Source organism: Lepidochelys kempii, chromosome 1 (assembly GCF_965140265.1).
Source record: "Lepidochelys kempii isolate rLepKem1 chromosome 1, rLepKem1.hap2, whole genome shotgun sequence".
Classification (NCBI taxonomy): domain Eukaryota; kingdom Metazoa; phylum Chordata; order Testudines; family Cheloniidae; genus Lepidochelys; species Lepidochelys kempii.
The window spans coordinates 168,603,133-168,615,959 of record NC_133256.1 but is presented as its reverse complement, the minus strand read 5'-3'; the positions used below and the strand labels follow the sequence as shown (position 1 = coordinate 168,615,959).

The following is a 12,827-nucleotide window of genomic DNA, read 5'->3' as shown; positions in this document are numbered from 1 at the left end:
TTGTCAATCTTTTCTATGAAAATTTGCATGGGGAGGTAGGAGGGGATTTTATTTTATTAAGCATGGGTGGAAGGATGGAACATCTTTTCCATTACCTAAAAAGCTAGTTTCTACAACCTGGAAAGAGAGCACCATCATATCCACAAACTTGCTAATGTAATGGAAAGCAGACAGCTGTGCAAAAAGCTGTTACAGAGGTTCAGTGAGAGGAAATGTCATTTCTCACCACTTCCTGATAAAGTAAGACTCAGTTGTTGTTTTAGAACTTAGAAATAAAACATTTAACAGGATTCTGGAATTTACACAATGACTGAAGCATAATGGGATGCCCAATTCACCCACACACACAGGGCCCACACAAGTCCCTCTCACCACCTAAGTCTCACACTGATATTCCATGGGGCAGTGGGGACAGCAAAGCACCACTGACAGGGTCTTTGTGCTCACCAGAGCTGCCTCCCCTCCAGATTTTGGCTGATTGTCTGCACTAATCTCAGGCTCCAGCCTGCTGCTTCTAGCTTTTCTTGTAGCCAAACAATAATATGGGATGTGTGTGTATGTAGCTTTTCCTTCCAACCACCATTAGAGGCTATTGGCTTTTCTGACTGCCGGAGGGAACCAACTCAGCCATGCCCCTTTGTTCTTCCTCTGCCTTTCTGCTGGAAGACTGTGCGCTAGGGAGCAGGCTGAAAAAGAAGAGTGCCTACCACAACAAGTTGCTGATACATGCCAAAGACCCAACATTGTTTTGGTTATTAAAACCTATGGGAGTCTGTGGGAAAACTCTAAATGGATTTAAATACATTGGGGATGTATGATGCAAATGATTCTTACTTGGGACACATTTCAGATAATGCAGCCTGATGAAAATGCAGTGCACTGCTCATGTATGCTGATGGGATCTTCTGATGAAATCAGTGGCAGTGTTCCGTGTGATTTCAATGGGCTTTGGATCAGGCCCTTAATTGAGATGTATGCCCATTGGACAACAGCAGGGAAATAAGCAACAGGGAATGTAAATACATTAAAAATGGGAAACAATACAGAAATTGCATTACTGAAATGTCTTCCCATCTAAAGTACAACTAAGTTGGATGCTTTGTCCTCAAAAAAGCAATGAAAGGTTAACCTTGTATCCCCATGCCACACTCACCTCACAGTAGTACTGAGGTAAATATTACAAAAGCTTTAGAGACCTTTTACCTCATTTAAACATACTGTATTACATTTGCATTTCTAGGTAACAGCTGAGTTCAATGGGAGTTTTGCCTGAATAAGTAATGCAGACTATGGCCCTTAATCACTGTTTTAATCCTGGGTCTGGAAATTTCCAAACCACTGGTTTTTTAGCTCACTAAAAACTCTATTCACTGTGGAATTTTTGTTTGCCTCTTAGATATTTCACTTGAATCATGCACACATTTAAGTAGTTTCATTTTGAGTGGAGTAAAGCAGAAGGTAATTTCCCTAAAATCTCTAAATTAGACCACAGATTCATGACATTTTAACTTCCCCTTTGCGCTTGTGTTGATAAATGTAAGAATGCTATAAAAATACACACAGGTCTCAGTCACTTATATACAAAGAAAGTGCCAAAAACATGTCTTTACAGAACAAGTTTTACAAACTTATTTATTGTGATTTGGGAATAAAATGGTTATTGGATGGATTAAAAGACAATACTTCCTTTTAAACAGTTGATAAATCATGCTATGATCAAAAGATGAGGCAGATTTGGCAGAAATAACATTGAATGGTATATTGATTAGGCTGGAAAAAGATAGTTCTCAGTGGCTGAATCAACTATTCTTCTCCCAAACTTGACTAACTGAAATCTGTCTAAAGTTTGTGTAATATGTTAATGAAAGAAAATTCTGTCTGACCCCTCTTTCTTTAGTAGATTCATTTCCATGTGATCTTATATTTGAAACATTATATATAGTATCTTATCTTATCTCTTACTCTTGCTTCCTTGTTGCAACATGATTACTCTAGCTTTCAGGACATGACTCACAGATGGGCAAGATCAGAAGACATAAACCTTAATAGTAAATACAATCCACTCAACAAAGTTTTCTGTATTAGTCTATGATATTTATCCCTTTCTTCTATTATTAAGTATTCTCCATCAAAGCATCAGTGTCTTGTAGGTCTTAAAAAGTGTTTATTAGACAGTGGGCTGTTTAATAAACAGAGGAAAAAACCTCAATTCTCTCTCTTCACCCTATTGGAAATTAGTATATACTTCTGAAGTATATTGGCTCCAGTCCTTCAGCTGGATCTATGCAGGGGGCTTTGCACCTACATGGTGCCCAATGATTCCAGAATCCAGCTGGAGGATCAGGCCCTTTATTCAACCAGCAGTAAATGCATATTGATGAGGCTACAATTGCTATAGTTGAATTTTCTATATTTTCTCAGAATATCTAGAGCCTGTGATAGACATCTTTATACATTTTAAGACAATATAAAATTAAAAGGTGCGCTTATTATAACCAATTATTGATCACATGCTAATTTTCAGATGATTATTTAGTACATTTAAGTATCTTGATTATCTATTCCAAAGATTCAAAAATATCCAAGACACTGTAAGCAGCATAATAAATAAAACTTGTTCTCTCTCCCTACATCACTATCATTCTTCTTGTGCAATGCAATTTAGAAAAAAAAGGAAGATGAAACTGAAGTGATAGGAGAAATAAGTCAGTAAACACAATGGGTTATTTATTCTTACTGATATTATAAAAATAACTTTAAAATTATTATGCTAGTCTGAATTTAATATAACTACAATCCTTTTTTTACGCTATGGTGTATGTTGTCACTCTGTAACAATTTACTGGATGCATTTCTCTCTTTATATTACAGGTAAACCAATGGGAAAAACCAGTTCAGTTCTTTGTGGCTCATACTCAGTTCTCTGGAGTTCTTCTGTAGGCTGTATGTTGTTAATGCTAATCGTGATAGGGGTTTTTACCTATGACTGACTCCTACATGTTAGCATTAACACTGTATGATGCCTTTTACCAGAACCCATATGGAACAAACTGCCACTGTGGGAGGAAGACAGAAAGCATGAATGAGTCACTACAGTGCTGGGAAAACCTCCATTCTGCATGTAAAAAGAAGGGCTGCTCTACATACAGGCATGTTTGTTAGAATGTATTGGTTTATGGTTGCTGGAAAAGGGGGAAAAAGCAGCTTCATATATCAAATGCCTCTTTAGCAAGATTTATAAATGGATGCATTTTGGGCTGACCAACTTATATTTCATTTTACCCTATTGCCTCTCAGATGTAGCGAGTTTTCTTCCCACACAAGTCACTCCTTTGCTTCATCATTCCTTTATTGCGGGGAGGGAGGGATGATTAATTAAACCTATGGCATGCCTAGCTGTGCACTGTAGTCATTTATAAGAAATATTTTTATACATAGGAAATTTGACTCACAGAAAGTACTTTACCATGATTTTTAATGTTGAATATTTAGCAGTTTTTTTGAATGTTGCTTTTCTTAGGAAATTATGATTGTGATAAATGATACATCTTAGTCAAGGATTTCAAATGCTATGCAAACTTTCTGAAGCCGCACAACATGCCTGTGAAACAAACAAGCTATATCCATTTTGCAGGTGGAAAACCTGAGGCACAAAGCTGTGAAATGCTCACACTGACAGAGCAAGCGAGTGACAAAGCCAGCCTAGCTGCCAGTCTCTCATCCTCATTACACCTACTTTATTAACTCAACAATTTAGTTATGACACTTGAGATTGACAAGAAAGAAACTCAGTGGCGAATGTGAGATATAATGGGATTCATATTTAGGCACCTGCAAAAAATATATGTTTAAACTTTCACAGGTCCTAACAGTATGGTGAACCCCCAACTATTGTAATATACAGTTTGTACAGAGTTAATTATATAGGGCACAGATCCTGCACACACTTGTGAATGTAACTTTACATGTGTGAATAGTCCCACTGAGTTTAACGTTTCTGTTCATTTGTAATTACTCACAGCTGTAAAGTGTTTTCAGGCTCAGGCTCTTAGTCTGGTGCATCTTGTGTGGGAATACACATAATGCTGACCGGGGACAGGAGCTCAGCTTCATTCCTCCACAACAGAACAGATTCTGAATTTTTTGAAGTTAACATTTCCATGTATCTCATTGGATATTTTAGCGGTGTTATTGGGGGAAGGGAAGGTTGCTAGGAATATCAAGATTTTTTACGTTTAGGTTTGGGAAAATTGTGTAAAATATCCCGATGTTAAAGGATGAAGAGAAATTTGTAACTAGGAAACAATAGATTATAAGCAGAACCTGGAGGACAGTGTTAAGGATACACAGCATTTCCATTCTAAGACCCTGATTTTCCAATAAGTGCTACATGGGCAGACCTCTGCAGCCCTAGGATCAGAATTTACAGGTTCCTTTTCAGTTGCTTATAGCTATAAAAAAAATTGCATTCTTAACTCAGAGTTGAAATTTAATTTTTGTGTGTGTTTAAGTTAGAGTAACCATGCCTCAGCCACTTTTATAGGGGAAACTCTACTTTCAACATTAGCAGATTTGAGACAAACTTGCCTGTTGGCAGTTTCAGTGATCTGATAAAAAGTGACTTGTTTCTGGTCCCCTTTGGCAAGCCAGAACAGGATTTCATTCTCTCTCTCTCTCTCTCTCTGATCACTCTCTGTTGCTTCTGTCATGTGGGGACCTGCTGGCTTGGTGAAGGTTGACAGGAAGCAGCCTATGTGAGGTGACTGGGTCAGTGCCGCAGTATTTCCAGGCTGCCGTAGGTGATGTTGTGGAGCAGACACAGCTGATATAGAGTCTACATTCCACACACAAAAAAAGCCACATTGTAAGGCTAAGTTTGCAGTGAAACACGCAAAAGTCAGAAAATGACATGAAGGCGGTTTCTATAACCTTAACGCTTCCCCGCAAGTGTATGGATTACAATACAGTTTTATGTAATCACATGTTATTATGTCAAAGATGGTGGTCATTACTGAAGGAGGCAACTATTCAGTATTTTAATTCTCATTGATCTGGGCGTGGCCTGGTCTAGTTTACTGCACATCACCCAAAGCTGCAATGAGGAGTTATCTTTCTTTAAAGCTTTTTATCAACATCACATTTGAGCTTCTCACAATCTTTGATCCATGTATTCTGACACCACCCGGGTGAACTATTCAGTATTTGGTAGGCTGATTAACAGGTATTGTGCCCCCCACTAAGGGCTCCTTTAGCCAGGGAATTATTCCAAAATAGCTATTCCTGCTTAACTCCATGTGTGAATGTTCCTATTCCATAACAAAAGTGCCTTATCTCGAATTAGCTTAATCTAAATAAAAAGGAGTACTTGTGGCACCTTAGAGACTAACAAATTTATCTGAGCATAAGCTTTCGTGAGCTACAGCTCACTTCATCGAATGCATGCATCCAATGAAGTGAGCTGTAGCTCACGAAAGCTTATGCTCAAATAAATTTGTTAGTCTCTAAGGTGCAAAAAGTACTCCTTTTCTTTTTGCGAATACAGACTAACACAGCTGTTACTCTGAAACCTTAATCTAATGTATTTATTTTATACATGAGTAGTCTTATTTAATCCAACTGCATTAAGATAACTGAGAATAAGGAACTGCTATTCTGGAATAAGAACGTACACAGGTTGTTAATCAATAAGTATAGTTAATCCACTTTAAATTCACACCCTACCTTATTCTGGTTTAATGTTCAGGTGTAGGACAAGCCATTAAATCTACCACTCCTGCTTTCACAACTGGTATTGCCACATTAGTCATTTTATTTATCATTAAATTCATTACTTCTAACATTATGCCAATAGATATTTACTAACAAGGGGGGAGATGGTCTTGCCATTCACTGTTCTGATTCTTAACTGTGTTCAAATTATACTTATGTTCTTCCATGTTCTCTCCCTAAAATACACAGTAGGTATGAACTGCAAATATAGGAATTATCCACCAGATATAAATGAGCATCACACCACTTACACATATCCCTTTCTCTACAAATCTGATTCCTCAGAAGAGGCATGTTAGATTTTTGTCATCAAATTCGTGAGAATTTTTTAAATAGCTTTTCTTTTTACTCTGAAAAATGTTAATGCTGTCCATGACTGGGGTTTCAATCTCATGAAAGACCACAGCATGATAGCATTACCATTTTCAGATGGTTGGTATTCTTCAAGAATTTTCCATTGTCTGCTCTTCCAATAAAATGCCTCTTAAAAGTTTGGTGAATTATGGACTTCCTGTACCTGGATTTCTAATAAAATTCAATAAAGTAAAATATACCTATATCAGCAAGTTCCTTGACTTCAGGTGAAACCATATTGCATTTAGCAGAGTTGTATGGCATTGAATATCAGTAAAGAACTACTACTTACCGGTGGTTAAAGTTGATCAGAATAGAATGGGAAGCTCACCTCTTCTCGTGGTTGTCATGACAGGACTTGAAGTCTAGTGATGATCCTGCAGTTTCATCGTTTGCTAATGGGATGCACAATGATGAAGACAGCATTCACTTCCTCAGGGAAGAGTTTCACTTACCTAGTATGGATAACTCCTTCCACTGAGTGAAATTCTATGGCCTGTGGTTGTACAGCAGGGTGGACTAGTTCCTTCTGACTTCAAAATTCATGAGAACATGAACAAAGAAAAGTTTCTGAAAGGAGTTCCTGTTCCTGAGGAGAGCCCTAGCTTGCCAGAAGTAGGACTGTAAATTAAATTAAGTTTAAAGTAGGACTGTAAATTAATCACAGTTAACTCAGCGATCAACTCAAAACAAATTAATCACGATTAATCACAATTTTGATCACACAATTACCTTTTCTTGAATATTCTGTTATTTTGAGTATTCTGAATATTCTGAATATTTTGCAACATCCAAGAAATGCTTTACACATATTTCGGCATAATGTCTCTCTTCAGCACGTGTTACTGTTGAAGCAAACAACTGCAGTTTCCATGCAGCATCAGTTATGCTGTGACTCCAAGACAGCTGTGATTGCTCAAGAATGTCCAGTGATCACTAGTCAAAGCAACAGCTAGTGCATTTTGCAGAAGCTTCAACTTTGTAGTCTTTTCATTGTGATATAGGTCATGTATTCATGATGCAATAGTTCTTTGACAGGGAAAGGTATATGACTGATTGGAAGTAGAATTTGAATAACACCTCTTGGCCCTCTGTCGCTTGCAATGTTGAGTGGTCTGTATTCCATAGCTATCCACTTTGCAAATAGCATTGGTTAAGCTGTTGTACTTTGTTTGAATCATGGGCTTGTAAAGATCTTGAAACTCTGTAAGCATACTCTGTCATGGATGGCAGGATTCATTTTCTGTTGATGGGTTATCTGTAGCACAGGAATTGGAGGCGAAAGCATGTTTAGCATGTAGGTGGTACTGCAGACTTGAAGTAATTTGATGGTATTGGAACTTAGCCTTGCAATAGCTACATTTAACTGTCTTTTTATCCAGTGTGATCAAAACTGTGATTAATCGCGACTAATTTTTTTAATCCCTTGACAGCCCTACTTATCAAGCTCAGTCTGGGAACAAATTAGGCAATGTGCAGACTACAGGGTTTTGTTGACAAAACTAACTAAACTGCTGTTGTATGTCCACACTATGCGTCTTGCATTGGCAGAGCACATCCACACTAGCAGCTCTTGCATCGACACAGTGATCAGTGCATTGTGGGTGGCTATCCCACTATGCAACTGACTGCAGGGTGCTTTGGGAAAGGTTTGCAATGCTTCATGGGGCAGGTACAGCGTCACACAATGCAGGTTTCTTAATTCCATCGTTCCATGGGCATCCTATTAGATTGCCAGCCGCTTTTTCAACTGAAGTGGGTGGCGGGGAGGAGAGTGTGTGACAGGGAGTGGGTGGGGGGGGGGGAACGAGATAAAGTATGTGTTGGGGGAGTGTGTAAGAATGGGGGTAGAATGTGTATGTGAGAGTGTATGTGTTGGAGGAGAGTGAGTATGTCAGCATGCAGTCTCTAAATTCGGACAGCCGCAGAAAGCAACCTATCCTGAGCTGGGGTATGGGGAACAACCCTGACATCAGCCCCCGCCTCTCGCCCTGGCTCAGCACAGCACAGCAGTCTCTCTCTCTCTCTCTCACACACACACACACCCCTTCCTGCCTGCCTCTGTGTAAAAGAGAGCAACATTCCACTTAGTGATTTGCTCTTTGCTGCCAGAGTTGAGTTGCACACTCAGCTGTCAGACCTTCCTGGAGCTTTGCAAGGGGAGGGGCACATGCCTATGCAGCAGCAATGTAGGGTAGCAGAGTTCAAAACAGTGAGCAGAGCAGTATTGGCAGGCATTGTGGGATACTGAAGGAGGCCAGTTCTGGCAATATAATGAATGGCAGCATCTATGCTGTTGCTTTGTAGCTTTTAGTTTGCCACAAAAAGCTTTATCCCTCTTGTCAACGTGGTTTGATTTTGTCGCCACACCAGGGCAGTTTTGTGACCAAAAGTGGCATTGCAGTGTGCACACCTCCCCTGTTTTGCTGCCAAAAGCTGCCAGTTGCCGACAAAACTCTGTAGTGTACACAGGGCCTTAGTTTTTTTGCCCCCACTGCTCCCCTTGGAAGGCTGTTCCAGAACTTCACTTCTCAGATAGAAATTTCTAACCATCAAACTTCAAACCTAAACTTGTTGATGGCCAGTTTATATCCATTTGTTCATGTAGTGTCACTGGCCCTTAACTTAAATAGCTCCTCTCTCTCCCTGATGTTTATGCCTGAGATGTACTTATTGAGAGCAATCATACCATCCCTCAGCCTTCGGTTTGTTCGGCTACACAAGCCAAGATCCTTACCTCCTTTTGTAAGGCAGTTTCTCCCTTCCTCTGATCATCCTAGCAGCCCTTCTCTGAACCTGTTCCAGTTTGAATTCATCTTTGTTAAACCTGGGAGATCAGAATTGTACCCAGTATTACAGATGAGGTCTCACCAGTACCTTGTACAATAGTAATAACACTTCCTTTTCTCTATCGGAAATACCTCGCCTGAAACATCCTAGGATTGAATTACCTTTTTTCACTGGTTTCAGAGTAACAGCCGTGTTAGTCTGTATTCGCAAAAAGAAAAGGAGGACTTGTGGCACCTTAGAGACTAACCAATTTATTAGAGCATAAGCTTTCGTGAGCTACAGCTCACTTCTTCAGATGCATCCCATTGGCAGCTCATAGTCATCAACCAATCCACCCAGGTAGGGATGCCAACTTTGGTTGGATGAATTTCCGGAGGTTTCATGACATGACATTATCTTTAATTAAAGATTAAACCTTTAATTCCTGGAGATTCCAGGACAATCCTGAAGGGTTGGCAACCCTACACTCAGGTCTTACTCCTCCATCACTTCCAACTGATAAGTCCCCATGACCTTTCACTTTGAACTAGGGCTGTCAATTAAGGATTAATTCACAGCACAATTAACACATTAATTATTTTAATGCATTAATTGCACTCCAGAGGCTGCAGTGGGGGCTGAAGGCCAGAACCCCATACCCTGAGGGGGGCTGAAGGCCAGAGCCCTGCAGGGCTGAAGGTAGGGGAATGACAATTTTTTTTTTAAGTCCAAATGGGGTCACCAGCACAAAAAGTTTGAGAAACACTCTAAAGTTTTACATTGTTTTATTTTTGAGTGCAGTTATGTTTAAAAGAAAAAAGAAAAAAACCCAACCCCAAAACCAAAAAAAAAAAAAAAGACAACCAAATTTGTAAGTTGCACTTTCACGATAAAGAGATTGCACTACAATACTTATGAGGTGACCTGAAATACTCTTTTTTGTTTATGTTTTTAATAGTGCAAATATTTGTAATAATACAAAGTGAGCACTGTACACTTGGTATTCTGTATTGTAATCAATATATTTGAAAATGTAAAAAACATCCAAAATATTTAAATAAATGGTATTCTGTTATTAACAGAGCAATTAAAACTGCAATTAATCCCGATTAGTTTTTTTAATTGCTTGACAGCCCTAATTTGAAGCTGGGGTTGATAGGAGGCACATCCCTGATGCTCCCAACCATCACTCCTATAAATGGCAGGATTTAGATTTGACCAGGATGAGAATCTGCATTGATGTAAACACCACAAATAAAATGGAAGGTCTAAGGACCCTTCCCACAGGAAAATGGTGAAATCCCTGATGCAATCTTCTACACTTTTGAAGAACTCAAAATAGTTCAGAATATTTTATGAAAACCAAACAAATTTAATATTTGACCAACTTGTCAGAGGCATGTTAGGTCCTATTAACATATTGACCCCAAACCAGGAAGCCTGCATAATAAAAACAATGTGCTTTCTATCTATAAGAATACTCATGTTTTCCTAAATACACCTAAAATGAGGTCTCTCAAGCATCAACATTCGATCCAAACATGGACCCTGACCTCTGGAGCAAACATTAATGGGAATTCTATTGCAATATTTTGGCACCACACTTTTATACAAAACCAAAAATTATTTTACTAGGGGTCAAGCGTTCAGCTCTTCCCTTCATTTCCTTCAGTTTCTCCACCTTTTTCTCTTTATTCTGCAATTCTTTTCCCACTCACCATCACTTCCCTTAGAATCAGACTTTCAATCTCACTGTTTAACTGTTTCAATCCCACCTTTCATTCACTAAATAACCCCCCCACCTCCACCACTCTCTAAATTTGCCTGTCACCCCTTTCCATTCCCATTCTTCCATCCCTCACTACTCTCATCTGACCCTGCATTCGCTTCCCCACTCCCTCCGCCCACAATGGAGTGTCATGGAGGAAAGAGAGCCTGGGACAACCAACCTTGTCAGCTTTCTTCCCACTGGAGTCTAGAGGAGATGGTGAGGGGCAGTGGCTATAGGGAAATAAGGATGTCTTCTCTCCTGTCCCTTGTTCCTCCTTTGCAGCCTTCACAATGAGGTCTTCTTCCTCTCTCCCCATGAGAGAAGGAGGAGCAGGTGACAGGACATGTTCATGAAACTGATTGGGGTGGGGAAGCCTCTTCTCCCAAAGATGCTGCTAATACTCTACCTAGTAGGTAGGAAATCTGAAAGCCCCAATAAACTTGTGAGCCAGTTCCCACCCCACATTCTCCTGCCTGAGAAGTGCTCACTCCATGAGACAGGCAGAATATGCAGAGAGGGAGCCCTGGATGAACAATGATCACCCAAGCCAGGAAAAAGCAAAGGAGAAGGAACTCTCTCTCTGCTTATAGCTGCATTCCCCCTATCCTTAACCTCATATAGTTATCAGACCGAGGGGACAAGACCAATGCATTAGCTGACTAGCGTATCACCACTAGGAACTTACTATCATATCAACAGTTGATCCAAATTTCAGAGCCATGAAAACCACCTTTGCCAACTGACAAAGTTCATATTCACTTTCCCAGATCTAAGCCTTCCTCTGCAGTTTTGGTTCCAGGTTGAATTTAAATCCCAAGCACATTTCAGGTTGTGATTCAGACGTAGTTGAAATCTCACAAGGACAGATTCTGGCATGATTTTGGCTCAGACGATGGAAATCACACAAGGACAGCCGAGGTCCCAAGCAGAGCTAGTAACAACAAAAAAGTTACAAGATTTTTCAGGAATTCTTTTTTAAATGCGGACCAAACTTTTTGAACAACAGTTCTAAAACTTGTAAAATTGGGGGGAGGGATCTATTTTACTCAAAAATGTAATTTTATCATAAATCTAATTGAAAACTCAAAATTCAGTCACAAGATCTCCATTCATGGTGGAAGTCTCAGAATATTTCAGTGCCATTGAATCCAAACCACTCCTAATTCTGTCTCACATCCAAATCTGAATAATTACCAATAGTCCAGAACCAAATAGAACCACCATCTTGTCAACCCATCTCTATTCAAATCAGGTTCGTTCAGGAATCAAGTTATTTTAGTGATCTCCCCATAATGTTTAACCACTGCATTTAGAACACTTGGGAAAAAAATAATCACACTTTCATAGGTTTTGTGAAAATTAAGAGCCAATTCTGACATGTTCAGCTATTTTATACAGAAAACAAAACCTGGTTACCCAGGCAAAGAAAATACAGCACTGCAGTTTACTTCAGAGGCCATATTTATCAAAAGATATTCTTCCAAGCCAGAACTTCACTAACTAAAAAATGGTGATATGCAATTTAATTAGCGCTGTATTTTGTCATTGTACAAGCCTATGGAATGTAGAACATGCCCTATGCCTAATTTGGTAGACAGAGTCTATGATTCTAAAGTTATGAATAAATATAAATAAAATTTAAATATACAAGGTCAAAGTCCCTTTAAGTGAAACAGGAATATTCCCACATTAGAATTATACAGTACAACCTTGCTTAACCAAACCTTAATTATCTGAAACTATCAAAACAGGATTATAGAGAATTTAATGGAGTGGGAAAGTCCCAGAGCTCAGTCTCCGTGCCCGAAAGTCTATACAGCAATGAAACGGCCAGGCAGCAAGTGCCCCGCAAGCCTGAGTTGGCTGGCACAGGCTAACTTCTTTGCAGTGTATAAATACCCTAAGTATACTGACATAATTGTAATTAATGGTGCCACTAATTAGAAGAGATATTTCTAGTTAAATATATTTTATTGTATGTTTGTTGTTCTTTTGCTAATTTGTGACATCAGTTTGTTAAGAAAGCAAGTGAAATTTCAAAAGTATACCTAATGGTAAAGGAGTCAGTGGGACAGAATTTAAAGAATGCATTTGCTAAATAAAATGTTACAGTAAGTATGACTCAAATTCTTTTCTAGCCAAGAAAAAAGCCTCTGAGCCAAAG

The 12,827-nt window shown here is 39.2% G+C and overlaps 1 long non-coding RNA gene across 1 annotated transcript; it reads right to left on the bottom strand.

Annotated features, from left to right (window-relative positions):
- Positions 1-8,775: 8,775 nt before the first annotated feature.
- On the bottom strand, positions 8,776-12,149 carry LOC140918544 (uncharacterized). The gene is made up of 2 exons (XR_012161223.1): positions 11,349-12,149; positions 8,776-8,950 (listed from the first exon to the last, which is right to left on the bottom strand). It is a non-coding gene; the product is annotated as an uncharacterized lncRNA (long non-coding RNA).
- Positions 12,150-12,827: the final 678 nt, after the last annotated feature.